General features: G+C 36.0%; 1 pseudogene; it reads left to right on the forward strand.

The window, feature by feature from the left end:
• Positions 1-3,301: 3,301 nt before the first annotated feature.
• Positions 3,302-3,400, forward strand: LOC115029697 (U6 spliceosomal RNA; annotated as a pseudogene).
• The last annotated feature ends 14,684 nt before the right edge of the window (positions 3,401-18,084 follow it).

Consider the following 18,084-nt stretch of genomic DNA (forward strand, 5'->3'; position numbering starts at 1 on the left):
CTCTCAGATCATTTTCACCATAGCATTGGCTTCCCATTATCAATAGCCAAGAGATGTCATTTTTGCATCTAATAATTGTTTCCCAAGGTTCACAATCTGAAAAATAGGATAGATAAATAATTCATTATGTTTAGATGATAGAACATGGTAAGAGGGTAAGACTGATCTTTCTGCCATCATATTTACACAGTCCTAAAAAAAGCAAACAAAACACAACAAAAAAACAACTCAATTGGCTGGATATAGCCCATAGCTATATATTCTGTAAACATGAAAACTCATTTAAATTATACTGATGTCCCGAGCTATCATTCTCGCCTGCAAGAACACACTCAGACAACTGGAATCTACTGCAACAAAAAGATTTATTGCTTCTTCAGGAGGAAAGACCCAGACCCCAGAAAATGGCGTTGCTTGTATAGCCCTCAGCCATGGCATTTCAGCACCTGATGTGGCATGTCAGCTTCTGATTCATTGCTCGCCCATCACCCCATTACTACACCCCGAGATGGGCCTTGACTAGGCGTGAGTTCAATCTCGCACCTGCGTACAAGGCTTGTTTATTAGTTAGGCACAGCGGAGGCCAGCACCATCTTATAATGGCTGGCGATTGCTCGCGGCATGGCTCTCCACATACTGAATCTTGGTTTTGTGTCTATTGTTTCTGTATTTGTATGTGTGAAAAATCTGCATGGTGTTATTTTTCTCTGCAGATATGTTTACTCTGCATAAATATTAAATTATAAATGCGATCAGGGTGCTTTCAGTGTCCACTAAGATTATGAAGCCTACCCTGATTCATTTCATCTGTATCACACTGCATCTTATGAAATACTATGTACTAAGAAGTATAAATATTAGTTCAGTGAATAACATTTCAACATTTCAGTATTAACACAAAATGTAAAGATTAAAGTCTCCTCAAAAACCTGTTTCTAAACAAATTTGAACAAATAGAATTATTTTAACCCAAAAAAATCTACAAAATGGTGAATGGTTTTATTTAAAGATGAGAAATATTCTTAAGGTCTTTAAAGAAAGGCTAGAAGAGCAGAGTCTGCAAGTGCACTACTTTAACCGAAATCTTCTTAAATTTTGTATTAAATATTTTCTTTATTTATATTTTAAATGTCCCCTTTCCAGGTTACCACCCTCCGGAAATCCTCTATCCTATACCACTCCCCCTGCTACTATGAGGGTGTTCCCACACCCACCCACTCCCACCTACCTGCCATCTCATTCCCTGGACACTGGGGCATCAAGCCTTCACAGGACCAAAGGGCCTCTCCTCCCATTGATGCCCAACAAGGCCATCCTCTGCTACATATGCAGCTGGAGCCATGGGTCCCTCCATATGTACTGCTTGGTTGATGGCTTAGTCCCTGGGAGCTCTGGAGGTCTGGTTGGTTGTTATTGTTGTTCTTCCTATGGGGTTGCAAACCTCTTCAGCTCCTTCAGTCCTTTTTCTAACTCCTCCATTGTGAACCCCATTGGGGAACCTGTGCTCAGTCCAATGGTTGGCTGTGAGCATCTGCCTCTATATTTGTCAGGCTTTAGCAGATCCCCTCAGGAGAAGGTTATATCAGGCTCCTGTCAGCAATCACTTCTTGGCATCCACAATAGTGTGTAGGTTTGGTGACTGTATATGGGATGGATTCTTATGTGGGGCACTCTCTGGATAGCCTTTCTTTCAGACTCTGCTCCACACTTTGTCTCCGTATTTGCTTCCAGGAGTATTTTGTTCTCTCCTTTCTAAAAAGGACCCACACTTTGGTCTTCCTTCTACTTGAGCTTCATGTGGTCTATGAATTGTATCTTGGGTATTCAGAGTTTTGGACTCTGAATATTCACTTTTTAGTGAGTGCATACCATGTGTGTTCTTTTGTGATTGTGTTACCTCACTCAGGATGATACTTCTCATTCCATCCATTTGCCTAAGAGTTTCATAAATTCATTGTTTTTTTATAGCTGAGTAGTACTTCATTCTGTAAATGTACCATATTTTCTGTATTCATTCCTCTGTTGAAGGACATCTGGGTTCTTTCTAGCTTCTGGCTATTATAAATAAAGCTATGAGGGACTGGATTACACACAACTCAGATAGTTAAGCAGGGTCATTTTCCCCAGTGGTTTTTGTCTGCAATAAATTAATCAATTATGCAGAGTCATTACTTTTTCATTGACCTATAATATCACTACCTCAAATTCTGCCCATAGTATAATATACAATTGATGTTAATAAGCACAAGCAGACTCCTGAGTCCTCATTCCAATTCTTTGGAGTTTCGTAAGTTGGTGTTTTGAAAACTGTATATCAAAGAATAAGGAACAGTTGTGAACATGAAAAATATTAGTAAAAGAAATTCAAACTTAAGGTAGGAAATCATTCAAAATCACCAAATGATAATTTGAAATAAATAAATATTAATAGTACATTTTAGGTACTAGTTTTTTGGTTTTCTATGACAGAGGATAATATTCTCTTATGTCTTGAAACACTGTAAATGGTGTTTCATACTGTCACAGTACTCTGAAAAACATAATAGCCCAGATAAAAGATTTTACAAAACCAAAATACTTGTTTTGGAATGACAAAAAGAAAGCTTTTTTATAATGTGTTTTTTATCCCTACAAAACATCTGCTTTAAGCATTTACTGTAAATTGTCCATATTAATAAATCCATATTTATCAGTACTTTTTCACTAACGTGTATTTGTAACAAAATAGTAATACTTGAAGTCTTTTATGATCATTTAAAGATGTTTGTAGACTATGGAAAAAGGTCATCCATGTGATACATAGCTAGCTGCCATGGATAAAGTCTACTCATCTCTCCTGTACTTCCCCATATCTGATCCTGACCTCCATATTCCCCTCCCCATCTCCCTTCCCTTCCATTTCCCTCCCTCAAACTGCCTCTTGTGACTTTTTTATTCCCCCTTCTAAGTGTGATTTAAGCTTGTTCATTTGGGCCTTCTTTCTTGTTTAGCTTTCTTTCGTCTATAGAATGTAGTATGGTACATGTATTTTATAGTATATCCACTTATAAGTGAGTACATACCATGCATGTCCTTGTGGGACTGGGTTACCTCATTCAGGATGATATTCTCAAGTTCCATCCATTTGCTTGCAAAATTCATAATGGCTTTGATTTTTATAGCTGAATAGTAGTACTCCATTTTGTAGATGTACCATATTTTCTTTATCCATTTCTTCATTGAAATGAACCTAAGTTGTTTCCAGTTTCTTAATGTTACAATTAAAGCTGTCATGAACATAGTTGATCGCTGTCTTTGTGGGGTGTTGGAGCATCTTGCAGCACATATACTAAAATTGGAATGATACAGAGAAGATAAGCATGGCCTTTCCATATGGTACTTGCATTACAAGCACAGTTTTGATCTCGGTTCCCAACTGTATTAGCAGCTTTTCTTGTAGTTGTGACAAAAAACCAAAAAGATAATTTAAGTTATGTAGATATATTTTGGCCTACAGATTTGGGGAACTTTCTGTTTTTCAATCAGTGAGAGCATATTGAAGCTGAATGAGGATTGAGTGTGTGATGGGAATACTACACATGAAGACTTTAGCTGTATGCAGCCAAACATAGGAATGAGTGGGTGGACCCCAATGGAGAAGTTAAGGAAAGGACTGAAGGAGCTGAAGTGGTTTGCAACCCCGTAAGACTAAAATCCACCAACCAGAAACCCCAGAGCTCCCAGGGACTAAACCACCAACCAAAGAGTACACATGAAAGGACACATGGCTTAAGCTGCATATGTAGCAGAGGATGGCCTTGTTGAACATCAGTGGGAGGAGAGGTCCTTGGTCCTGTGAAGGCTCCATGCCCCAGTGTAGGGAAAAGCCAGGACAGGGAAGCAGGAGTGGGTAGGTTGGTGAGCAGGGGGAGAGAGAATGGGATAGGGGGTTTGTGGAAGGAAAACTCAGAAGGGGAATAACATTTGAAATGTAAATTAATAAAAGAAACAAACAAAAAACAAATATAAATACAGATGCTTGTCAAAACACACACACACAAACAAAAACAGTTGGGCAGGGCAGGGACCCATAGCTATAGCTAGACAGACCCAGAGTTCTATGTTTTAAGCAGCCACTAGATTTTCACAATTCCATTCTTGGTCCTATTTAGAAACTTGCCCATATGCCTATTGGCTACATTTACTCATACTGCATTCTGGAAGGAAATTGCCATCTCAGGGAATCTACAGTTGCAGGTCCTGTCTAAGTCCCTCCAACGACCCCACACCATGGATTCTAGAACAATGTATAAGCCTCTGTGATCTAATAGCTCTTGCATAATTTGCCTTTAACAGCTGAGCCTTCTCTCCAGCTCTACATCTTGTATAATTAAAGCCTGAACACTCATCAACAAATTAACAAATGAAGCCTGGTTTCCCTGTCAGCTTCCAAACTTTTGGTCCTCACTCACTCCTCATACCACGTACTCTGAGTGCCTGTGTGACTGACTGAGCCTTAGGAAATATTCAATTAGGTGCCTATTTTTTTCAATAAGGAATGCACAAAACTCTCTCAGTTCCGCTATTCTCATTCTCTCTCTCTCTCTCTCTCTCTCTCTCTCTCTCTCTCTCTCTCTCTCTCTCTCTCTCTCTCTCACACACACACACACACACACACACACACACACACACACACACACACACACATACACACACACACACACACACACACTTTTTTTTTTCAAATAAATTTTTCTGTAAAATGAAGGTCAAGTTTGGACTTTTGTTTCATGGATCCATGAACAGTTGAGAGTCTGGCCATCAAAAACTACCCTTATTGTTTTACAACAATGTGACTAGTTCCTTTCTTTTCAAATCCATCACTTATTTTTATGTACTTCACAACTGTCAAATTCTTGGGAAATCAGAAGGTATATAGAATATAAATAAATGTGAATAAGTGAGAAAAAATACAGATTATTTTTATATTTAAAAGTTTGCAAGAAAGTGGATGTGATATAAAGCCCATTTTACAATCTATTTATTTATTAACTATTTTTAAAACTCAAAGAAATATTGTGCATAATTGGTGTTGCTAGAAAATTCAGAAATGAGTTAGACTAGTTCCTCATTTGGGCCTCTGCTTTCTCACATGCGTTGTGGACAAGTTAAAATTGTCTAAGCTTCCTTCTCACCAAGATGCACATTGGTCTGAGATTCATTCCTCCTGCTGCTCACTGTGATTTTGACAGAACATTTGGGTGAGAACAGCTGAGAAGGACCATATCCCAGCCTAAGTGCTACATGATATTGAAATTTTCTCAATGAAATGAATTATTCTTTTACTTTTTGATTCAGCCACACTCAAATTTTCCAGAAAGAGAAAGTATAGTCAGAACCTCTGCTACAATGTGGCCTGAGCTACAGTTGGGACCTCATGATTACTGACACCTTCTGAGCTTGTAATTCACTTTTCTATCAGCATTTTCATCTTCCAGTCTCTCGGTAGAATTCTATCTTATGGACTTTTTTTTTTTTTTTTTTTTTTTTATCAACCTCTTGAACTATAAGCACAAAAAATTTCTTCCTTTGGGTTAAACTCATTTTATTATCAGAGTCTTCACTCTTTAAACATACGTATTGTTAACTAAATTTCCACTTTTGACAATAATTTAATTCAGATGAAGTTAACCTAAATGTACATGTTTTCCCGTGGCACATATAACACTCTTGTCATAGTTATTTACCTACCATAGCATGCATTTTAAATATAAGATCTTTGCACTATCTCTTTCAACTCAGTTTTTGATGTATTGATGCCATTCCATACCTAATTTGGCAAAGTGACACTATATTTTTGTAGCATGTCAAGGGATTAAAGCCTAAGTTCACATACATATAAACATCTAGGGATAACAATGTTGTTATAAAACAAATGCATCTTGAAGCTTCCTGTGTGTGCTTTCCATGACTGTCACTCTGTCATTTCTTGAAGAATTTTGTGCATACTATAATAGAACATGGTAAGACAAATATATTTTCAAGTATGTTACTGTTTTATTCAAATATAGTTAAAAGGTATATAGTATTCTATGACATCTTATGCACATTTTACTTGTCTTTTATTACAAATTTCTAATTTCTAAGTGTTAATTCATGAGTTCTAGAATTTATATTTATGATAAACAAAGCCAACTCATCTATTTGGTAAAGATAAATGATTGGTAAATCCTTCCATAAACTAATATATAGTACTTTATGTTGAATTGTTTGTTGAAAATAAATGAAAAAATTCACCTAGCAAACCCCTGAAGTACCTTATTTTGATGACTCTGAGAGATTTCAATCTTTTTTTTCAAATAAGTATCCTTTATTAAAGAAAAAAAGGAATATTGTTAGCACCAAAACTGTGTGTTGTTACATTGCATATACAAAAAGAAAGGTGAGTGCAACACTGGGTGAGCAAGTACTTAACTCTGAAGTCAGGAGTGTGAAATGTAAAAAAAAAAAAGCAGCAACCAGGTGCAGAAAGGTTGCACTAAGGAGAAGGCGACAGTCAAAACAGTGATTGGAGATTTTATAGTATTGCTATAAATGCCTGCTTAGTAGTTTCCTTATACTCGTAATACTTGAGAGTGTTAATTGAGCATATTTCCGTACATAAATTTGCAAGAGATGGCATTTATAGTATGCTGTGGACAATCCACTTAATGTCGGGTGGGAATGCCATCTGTAAAGCCAAACACAGTGCATAGTGTGTTGCCTTCATAACACTGCACAAAACTAATAATGGTGTCAGTCTGCCATTGTAATCTCCATTTACCCACAACTAGGTAAAAAAGACAAAAGTGTCAGTTTATGTAGCCCCAGTGGGTTTTACTCATGCAAACTGACCTACAGCCTTCTGTTTCTCAATAAACTACATATTATGGTTTCACACTTGGCAGTGCATACAGTACAGAGAGAGATTCAACAAGGCAGTGGCGATTGTGTCAAAAACATTGCAAGAAATTGCTATAGGATGCAAGCCTTGTTCCATCACACAAATGAAGGGGAAACCACAGGAAAGAGAAATGCCACTGGTAACTGCAAAGACTTCAGAGGAAAGACAAAGGAATTTGTGTGCAGAAACCTAAAATGCCGCATTACACCCCTTGACAGATAACTATACATACAACATGAGCCGCATACTCAGTGGTTTTTTTTTTTTTTTTCTTCATCTACTCGTATCCTTTTTGTGACTGCACATATGTGATAAGGAAGGCTGCTTGGCAGGTCAAAGCAAAAGAAGTTGAAAGTGTTGGTGGAATGATGGCTGAATTGAAACCTCAGTGAAAGTTCTCTTTCACTTCACCTTCCTGTAATCATCCCATATGGTATGCAATACATACATCTGATTAATCAAAGCTTCGATTATAAATAAATCATTGTCTCAATGTTTTCATGTTCAGTAATTTATACTGTGTGAATGCATATATATATATATTATATATATATATAATATAAGCAATTAGTAATATTGGCAATATAAAATAATCTCTGTGATTGGCAATATAAAATGTCTGAGATTGTAAATTGCCAAAAATTATCACACATAGAACAGAATGTAAAATGCTACATTTAATGGAGACTACTTCAGGGCAGATTAAAATAAGTACAAATGTAGAAACTAAAGGAAATTGCTGTTTTAATCCCATATTGAAAATCATAATTTGCCTAAATACAAATAAAAACCAAGCTACTAACTACTCATGGTAACTTCAGGAGCCAAAATAGGGTATTTTCAGTCTTTATTTCATATCCTAATTTTAAATATGTGCTTATTAATGAATCTTCAACATTTAAAAAATAAACATTGTAAATTAATTTTAAAAAATCTTGGGGAAAATTTTCCAATTACCTAGCTAGTTAACTAATTAAATTCAATAGATCATAGTTTTATTAAATATTGAAGAGCGTTTCTATAGATCCAGGTTAATTGACTATTTTGGTCCTCTTGTAGATTTCCCGCCACTTTCAGAGCCTCTAATCCTTCCCACAACTATTCCATAATCATTGCTTGTCTCTATCCAATGTTTGGGTGTGGGTATCTGCACCTTGAGATTTGACCTTACACCAATCAGAATCAATAAGATTAAAAACTCAAGAGACAGGCTGGTGAGATGGCTCAGTGGGTAAGAGCACCCCACTGCTCTTCCAAAGGTCCAGAGTTCAAATCCCAGCAACCACATGGTGGCTCACAACCATCCGTAACAAGATCTGGCGCCCTCTTCTGGAGTGTCTGAAGACAGCTACAGTGTACTTACATATAATAAATAAATAAATCTAAAAAAAAAAAAAAAAAAAAAACTCAAAGAGACAACAAATGCTGGTGAGAATGTGGAGAAAGAGAAATACACCTCCATTGCTGGTGGGATTGCAAACTTACAAGTTGTACACAATCACTCTGGAAATCAATCTGGTGTGTTCTCAGAAAATTGGAAATAGTTCTATGTGAAGACCCAGCTATACCACTTCTGGGCATGTAACCAAAAGATGCTCCACCATAACACAAGAGCAAGTGCTCCAATATGTTCACAGAAACATCATTCCTAATAGCCAGAGACTGGAAACAACCCAGATGTCCCTCAACTGAAGAATAGATACAGAAAAGCATGGATACAGAAAGTGTGGTTTATTTACACAGTGGAATACTATTCAGCTATTAAAAACAAGGACATCATGAATTTTGCAAGCAACTGGATAGAACTAGAAAAAAATATCATCCTGAGTCAGGTAACCCAGACCCAAAAGAACATGAAAAATATGTACTCACTGATAAAAGGATATTAGCCAATAAATCACCGAATACCAATGAAACACCAAACAGACCTAAAGAAGCTAAACAAGAAGGAAGGCCCAAGCAAGGATGCTTAAATCACACTTAGATGGGGAGAGGGGGACAAAATAGTGACAAGGGGCAGACAGAGGGAGGAAAATGGTTGTAAAAAGGGATGCAGAAAGGAATGGGGTGGGTAAAATGATGTGTGCAGGGAGACAGAAGAGAGACCTAGAGGGCCAGGAGAAATGATGGATATCTAAAGCTGCTGGAGGTGGGGGAATCTTTAGGTAGTCCCAGAAACTTGAGATGTGGGAAGCATCCAAGAGTCAATGGGGGTTACTTTAACCAAGATGCCTAACAGGGGTGATATGGAACTTGTAGAGGATACTTCCTGTAGCCAGCAGCACCCCTAGTGGAGTGATATGAATACCAACCAACCTACAAAACTTTCAACCCCAAATTTGTCCTGTCTAAAAGAAATGTGGGGACAGAGATGGAACAGAGACTGAAGGAATGACTAGACAATAACTAGCCCGACTCAAAAACCATCCTGTTGGCAAACACCAATTCCTGGCGTTATTAATGATGCTCTGTTATGCTGACAGACAGGAGCCTATTGTTGCTGTCCTCTGAGATATGACTTTCATATTATTATTGATTGGCATTACCTACTTTTCTGTGATATGATGACCTAATCAACGAACTTAAAAATGAAGAATTTATTTCATCTTAGGATTCCAGAAAGGTGAGACTACTTGAAGATGGGAAAATATTTGATGCCTGGAAAATCATGAACCTGGCTAATAATACACAGAGAGGGCAGGGAGTGAGCTGGACCATATGCCCTCAAAACCCTCTTTCAATTGGGCTTTGACTATTGCTCCCAACAAAGCTATTCTTCTTAAATATTTTTAATCTTTCATTATGGCTCAACCAGTAAGTAACTAAGTGTTCAAACCTTTTGGGGACTGATGCAAAACACCATAGTGCTTATGATTTAGATCACATTAACTTCAATGTTTGTTCCACTATTCCAGGGCTAAAGAATAGATTATAGTATATGTGCACATGTAAGTGAGCATTGGATAATTAACAGATTGAATGCACAATAAGGATTTCATGTAATTTTCATGGAGCTTTTTTATCAAGTTATTAACAAGATGTTATAAGCTTTCTTTATAATGTCCTTTTATAAGTCAGAATAAAAGGAGAAAATGTTTATTTTGATTAGTGATTTCAGGGTTTCAATTGGTTGATACTGTTTACTGCTGTTGGACCTGTTACAAGATATTTTATGTCAGGAAAGCTGATTCCTTCAGTGATACTAGAATACAAAGAGGAGTCTTCTAATATCCCTTAAAGGAGTGTATTAGATAGAGGTTTAATACCCCCAAGTTACCACATCTTCTTACAGGTTCCTTCATCCTATATGCTAGTGATCCAACCTTTCACACATAGAACTTTGGAGCATACTTATTAAAATGGTAACACCTTGTGAATACAGAGCCATCATAACATTAGAGTACTATGTTTTGCACTTATGTTTGCAGTAATGGAGATATAAACAAATCTAATCAGTTCCTGGTGGCTTAAAGAGATACTGTCATTTAGTATATAATACAATACTTGATAATTATCATAAAGGATTGTGTTATTGTCATATATTTACTATACTTTTCATTGATGTTTTAGAGTGTGCTGTTTCTCCTTATAAAATATGTTACTGTAAAATATCCTCATCCAGGCCCTTTCCAACCTTTTTCAAAAGAAAGAATCACAATGATGGGAGATGACAGTTCTGACTATGCTACTATATCTGAATACAGTATTATATGAATATTTAATGCTATGAAACATAGACTTGAAGAACAGGGACATTGCATGGACTTAGGTCAATGTTCGTCTTTCAGATTTTTTAATGATAAACTTTCTTAAGTGAAGAGAAAAACATTAAAACCCATTGCATTTTTGTAAAAATAGTACTTTCTCATTTGAATTTTTTCACGTTAAACACTATTATGAACATGTAAAAGTTAAAGAGAAAATGTGAAAATTTTATAGATGGCTGGATTCCACTAATCACTGCAGATTGAAAGACATTAAACTCATGTAGACATACTGTCTTACTCAGAACAGTTGCCAGGCTTGAAAGTTCCAAATTCTCCATAAAGATAAAAGCATAATTTAATTTTCCCTGTCTTTTGTTAGACTTATATTTACATATATATTTTGAGTCATGAATATCTATCAATACATTATTTTATATCATATTCAGTACAGTATCATGTTGTCCAAGTTTCAGCATGCAAGCAATGGTATGTGGGAAATGTATACTCATGTTCTCAATAGGATAATATCAATAAATTGCATCAGTCACACAATTTTTTCCCTTCCTAAAAGTTATGGTCATAAACTTACTATATTACCAATGTGGACTTACTGGACTCAGGTGTTTTTGCCAATCACTGATATATTCCTCAAGAAAACGTCATTTAACACCAGCAAGGGCAACCACAGTGTGTTTCACATTACTAGTTTTCCAGAGGGAGGAGTCATGTACTAAGGTTAATTGTTATTAGTCAGTCAACTTGCCACTCGTCCAAGGGTTATAAGGCAATATACAAAAGGAAAGCATATCTCACTGTTTTCTACAAGTCTTCTGAATTGAAATTGCATAAATTAGCTTGCACACTATAAATTATTTCATACTGAGAACAGTAAAAACACAACTGGTCAGATTTGGAACTGTTTTTAGGTCTTGCAAAAAGCAAGAGAACATTTTCATGCCAAGAGTCAATTTTATTATTTAAAACATTATACTTCTAAGATCAGAAATGATACCTGTTTAACTGAAAGAAGAGTGTTATTCATTTTACTGAGATAATAAAAGCAGTGAATAGTCCATTCACTTTAGTTCATTTAAAATTAATAACTAAATTCCTTGATTAATGTGGAAAAGGTGAGCATATATTCTTAAACCTTGTAGTTTATACATCCTTTGTTCAATTTTTTTTTTCTGAATGGTTCTAATGAGAGCACATTTCATTGCCAATGAAGAATATGTGATTAAATATGGATATCCTTGAATTCAATAACCAGGCTTTGTAGCAAATCAGAAAATTGCATTTTAATTTGCAGTTTCTTCTTGATCTACTACTAATGAAAGTTTCACTGAATTATCTGCTTAAAGGTCAGAATGCTAATTAAGAGTTTCTCATCAGCGTAATTTAGATATGTGGGAAAGTGATGACATTAGTATTTTATCTTCTAAAGTTAAGTTATTTTGTACTCTGTCTTTTCAGAGTTCTGGTAGCAATGAAGAACATTTTTAATATTTAATGTTCCCTTGAAAGAACACCCTATATAGACTTGATCATTTTCATTTCACATTGTGACTTCATAGTATATGACTTGATGTGTTAAATTTTATAGGACATTTAAAAAAACCCTTGTTGAGTTTTACACTTTAGGTGATATTTACAATAATTATTCTTTATAGAACACATAGTACACTAAAAAAATTTCCTGATGTTACAATTTCAAAGTGTGAGAATAAATCATTTCTCCTTAAGTATTTTGACATATATGTTATACAATTTGAAAATTCATATTATATGGAATTAATTTTTATTCTTGAAAAGCTCATATATATGAACATGTACTTATTAAAATAAATGACATTCTATAAATATTACAATTTTGTGCAAAATAAATTATTTTTAAATGCCAAAATCTCTTTATGTAAATAGTAGATTCTATGGATCTACATGCATTTCTGAACCTTTATCTGTGTTTGATCATGTATGTAATCAAATTGACATTGTCTTCAAATAATATGAATGAAGAACTAGGCATTGCTTAGACCTTTCCTATCTCAGATCAGCTTTTCAACCGCAAACCTTTAGTCCATAATAATGTTGCTTCTTACATTCATTAAGTTTCCCTGCTTTTAAGGTGAAAAGACTGTGAAGTTTGATGAACATTCTTGTATTGAATTGTAGGAGGGCAAATTCTATATCCTAATTCTTAAAACAATTATTTTCAAAGAAATTACATTTTTAAAAATTACTTTTATTTTGTTTACATTCCAGTTGTTGACCCCTTCCAGTTCACCCACCCACAGTTCCTCATTCCATTCCTCCCTCCTCCTGTCTTCAAGAGGATGCCCCCCACCCAACTACTGGCCTCTATACTCCCTGGGTCCTCAAGTCTCTCAAGGGTTAAGCACCTCTTTCTCCCATTGGGGAGAGACCAGGCAGTCCTCTGCTGTATATGTGTAAGGGAGGCTCAAACCAACTTATGTATGCTGCCTGACTGGTAGCTCAGTTTCTGAGAGATCTCAGGGGTCTGGACTAGTTGAGACTGCTATTTTTCCTATGGGGTTACCCTCCTATTCAGCTTCTTCCAGCCTTTCCCTAATTCAATCACAGGGGTCCCTGAGTTTGTGTTTAAGTATTTGCATCTGTCTCAGTCAGCTGCTTGTTGGGTCTCTCTCTGAAGACAGCCAAGCTAGGCTCCTGTCTGTAAACACACCATAGCATCAGTGAGAGTGTCAAGTCTTGGTCCCTCCCCTTGATCTGGATGCCAATATGGGCCTGTCACTGGACCTCCTTTCCCTCAGGCCCTTCTCCATTTTTGTCCCTGCAGTTCTTTAAGACAGGAACAATCCTGGATCATAGTTTTGTTTTTTGCTTTTTGTTTTTTTTTTTTACTATGGAATGGCAACCCCATCCCTCCACTTGATGCCCTGTCTTTCTACTGGAGGTGGACTCTATGAGTTCCCTCTCTCCACTGTAGGGTATTTCATCTAAGGTCTCTCTCTCTCTCTCTCTCTCTCTCTCTCTCTCTCTGATTCCTGAGTCTTTCACCTCTCAGGTCTCTGGGTCTTTCTAGAGTGTCCTCCTCAGCTCCCATCCCCCACTCGGGTTGCATCTTCCCATTTTTTCTGAGTCATTATGCACATGACCTCCGGGCTTCTATCCTGCCTCCCCACCCCATACCTGATCAGGTTCCAGTTTTCATTTTCCCCTCTGCTCTCTCACCCAGGTTCCTCTCTCCCTCTGCCCTCCATGATTGTTTTCTTCTCTCTCCCATGTGGGATTGATGCAACCTCACTTGGGCTTTGTGATTGTTAACCTTCTTGAATTTTGCAGATTGACTACTTAGTATTCTGTACTTTTGTGGCTAATATCCACTTATTACCATAAATGTGCTTTTGGGTCTGAGTTACTCACGATAATATTTTTGAGTTCCATTCATTTGCCTGCAAAACTCACAATGTCTTTGCTCTTCATAGCTGAATAGTATTCCATTGAGAGTCATCGTTTATAATCTAATTGAAGAGCATGTTTATCAGTCACACATCTTCCAAAGCTTCCAAATGGTTGGTCAACCTTTAATCTATTATAATATTCAAGCTCATAACTGAAATATTATTGAAGCCAGAGAGGGAAGATTGTAAGTGTCAGAATGAATGTATATTGCATCAAAATATTATTTACTGGACAGGACTGAGTCATTACGAACATGACCAAAAATGGATACAGCAGCATCCATAAAATCTGCACATAAAATCAAGAAGCCAAAATCCCAACATGTACTGAGGAGAAGTTAATGAGCTAAGAAGCCATTGGAAATCCATAGGTTATGGATAAAGAATTTTCATCAGGGAAAAGGCTTCTATAAGGATAACAGCCGGGCATGGTAGCACACACCTTTAATCCCAACACTTGGGAGACAGAGGCAGGCAGATTTCTGAGTTTGAGGCCAGCCTGGTCTACAGAGTGAGTTCCAGGACAATCAGGGCGATTCAGAGAAACCCTGTCTCAAATAAAACAAAAAACAAAAAAACAAAACAAAACCAACCAACAAACCAACAAACAAACAAAAAGGATAACAATGCTGCAGTCAAAGGTCATATACCCATACATGTAGAGGCAAAACTATGTTGGTACAGTCAGTTATCTTTTCATTTTATTATTGTCTTTCCAGAAAGAAAAAAAAAAATGAGTCTGAGAAAAAAATGTGGGAGGTTACAGGGCAGCCAGAAGGTCCAAGTGATGTTTGATTACACCAAAAAGCATTGTATGAGTGTATGGTATTTCAAACGATAAAATAGAAATAACTATAAAACTTCACATATAAACATTAAAATAAATCCAAATATGAAAATAATTTAAAATTTTCAACAAATCATTAGTGTTAAACATAAATTTCTTATATTGTATTCTGAGTTTGAAGCATTTGAAGAATTTGAATTAATTAAGTTTATGGTTCACACTTCAATACTTGCTTACTATAACTAATGGCCTATGGTTTTAATTTCAGTTGTAAATTATATATTGCAAATTCAAACACAACTTCTATTATTTTTAAATTATAAGATAATTAATATGAGTTAATGAAAAATTTTTATAGACAGACTAATATGTATAGATATATTTGTATCCTTACCAGGGGCTATGGAAATACATCTGCATAAAATATAATTAGAATAAAGGATATTTTAGTATGAAAAAATAAGAAAGACAAAAATCCAAAAACTGTACATATCATGGAGAAATGTCTTCTGTGATATTGCTGTCTTCTCTGTATATCACTTTACCCTGGCTACTGTCTCTGTAGTGAAGGATTACAAAAACTAAACATCAAGTCTTTCACTAATAAATTTTGTTGCTTTTCTGAAAATGTAAGAAAAGTTATGTTTTTTTTTTTATTTGCTTAACAGTTTTTTTATCTGTGCTTCTTTTTTTATCTGGGTTTCTTAATTGGGGGAAAAATCATAACTTCCTGAGTTACATCTTAAGTAATTGGCCCAATGACCCAGTTCACTCCTATATAATAAAGAGAAAAAAAGTGTTTCCATGGATTTAGCATAGGTGATGAGTTTAGGAAGGATCCCTAAGAGATCTCATTAGAAAGGAAAAGATAAAAAATAGTAAGAAAAGCTACAAGGAAAAGTTAGAAGAGCTACATTGTGTCTGAACTTGCAGGAAGTATACAAATTATACCTGAAATTAATCCCACAGGTAATTGGCCATTAGTTTTCGAATGCAAGTATTGAAGTGTGAGTTGTGCATCAAATTAATTCAAATGACTAAAAATAAAGTAGGTAGTTCTCGTAGTGAGTAATGAATAAAAAGATATCAGTATAAAAAATAAAATATACAATAATAAGAAGAGTATGTAGAGTGTTGTTATAATATCTCGAAGGTTATTGAATGGATTACAAATAGCATCACCTGCAGGATTCATAAAACTGACTTAGCTTTTTCCCCATGTCAATAAAACACAGTCCAATCATTTATATTAAGGAAAATAGACTGTATGACTATTGAAATAATCAAATGGTAAGATTGAGTATTAACCATTTAGAGGGAAGAAAAAAAAAGACGTTAAGTCTTATACAATTTTGTTGTATACAGTATAAAACAACCACTCCTCAAATGTTAAAGTGTAAGCAAAAGAAATGAGATTTAAATATGTTAAAATATGTGATTAAGGAATGGCTTCAGAAGAATCCAGGATAATAGATTATTAGAGAAAAATAGTCTAGATATTGTATTTCCTTAAAAAATTGTAATGCAAAAAAAATTTTTGCAAACATCAAGATGTTAGAAAAATAAAGGAGAAAAAAGTAATGCTGGAAGCTTAATCCCTAACAGCCATGGAAATAGAATGGTGGTTTAAAGTCTCATGGAGAATGATCCTTAGAGCCCAGTGCAGGCCTCCTTAGCAGATTACATAACACTGGATAAGACAAGTAATATCTATGGGCCTCAGTCTTAGACCTACTTCTTTAAAAAAAAATACTTTTTGCTGATGGGTAAGATTGTTGAACATTTTTTTTAAAAATCTGGTATAGTTATATTTTTCCTTCTGAGAATTCTGTATTGAGTTTAATAGATTTTATTCTTTTTGGTACTCTGTTAGAATATATATGTGTGTGTGTGTGTGTGTGTGTGTGTGTGTGTGTGTGTGTGTGTATGTGTGTGCTCTGTCAAAATTCTATCTGATGGAGATTATTTTCTCTTCTGTGGGCAATCTCTTCTCAGTGATGTGTACTTTGCTGTAGAGTACCTTTTAGATATATGAACTGACAGTTGAAGGTCTTAATTTCTGAACAATCAGAATCCTGTTCAGAAAGTTTTTGCCAGAAACTATTAATTGAATTAAACCCCCTACCTTTTCTTCTAGTAGGGGTATACCCAATCTAAGGTTGAGAGCTTTGATCCAGACTTTTTTATTTTGATTTGTGAATTTTTAATTTCCTTCTTCATTTCAGCTTATTTTTTTTCTTTCTTATTTTAATTATTATATTGTTTACTTACAATCCAGTCATTAGATCCTCTCCTGTTCCCTCCCACTGTTCCTTATCCCATTCCTCTCCCCCCACCCTGTCTCTAAGAGGATGCTTCCTGGCCTCCCCAGGCATTCCCCCTTCCTAGGGCCCAAAGACTCTGGTGAACTAGGCGCATCTTCTCCTACTGGCCAGACCAGGCCGTCCTCTGCTATATATGTGTCTGGGCCTTGGACCAGCTCCTGTATGCTGCCTGGTTTGTGGCTCAGTCTCTGGAAGATCCCAGAGGTCCTGGTTGAGACTGTTGGTCTTCCTATGGGGTCACCCTCCTCTTCTGTTTATTCCAACCTTACCCTAATTCATCCATAGTGGGTCCCTGACTGTAGTCCATTGGTTGGATGTAAGTATCTGTGGCAGTCTCAATCAGCTTCTGGTAGAGCCTCTCACAGCACAACCATGTCAGGCACCTGTCTATAAGCACATCAATAGTCAGGCTTTGGTGTCACCCATTGAGATGGATTCCAAGTTGAGCTGTCATTGGCCTGCATTTCTCTCAGCCTCTCCTCCATTATTCTGCCTGCACTTCTTTCAGCCAGGAACAATTCTGGGTCAGAAATTTTTACTGTTGGTTGATAAAACCATCCCTTCTCTTGAGACCATGTTTATCTACTGGAGGTGGTCTCTGAATTCCTTCTCCTGAGTGTTGGGCATTTCATCTAAGGTCACTCCCATTGGGTCCTGAGAGTCTCTCACCTCTCTTTGAACTCTGATACTCCCCAGAGTGTCACTCCTTGGGTTTTCTTTTGAATTTATATCTCTATAATGAATTTAATTTTCAGATTATGAAATGTCTGTCATTTCATTTAGTACCTTTGTGTTTTCCACTCAGGAATTTATTCCTATGCTTTTATAATTCATTGAAGTGTGTCCTTATGTCTTCTTTAGAATCTTTATCTTATTTGATGAGCCTTTTATTTGTTCATTA

This window comes from Mus caroli, unplaced genomic scaffold, assembly GCF_978045245.1.
Source record: "Mus caroli unplaced genomic scaffold, Mus_caroli_1 scaffold_17, whole genome shotgun sequence".
Lineage (NCBI taxonomy): Eukaryota > Metazoa > Chordata > Mammalia > Rodentia > Muridae > Mus > Mus caroli.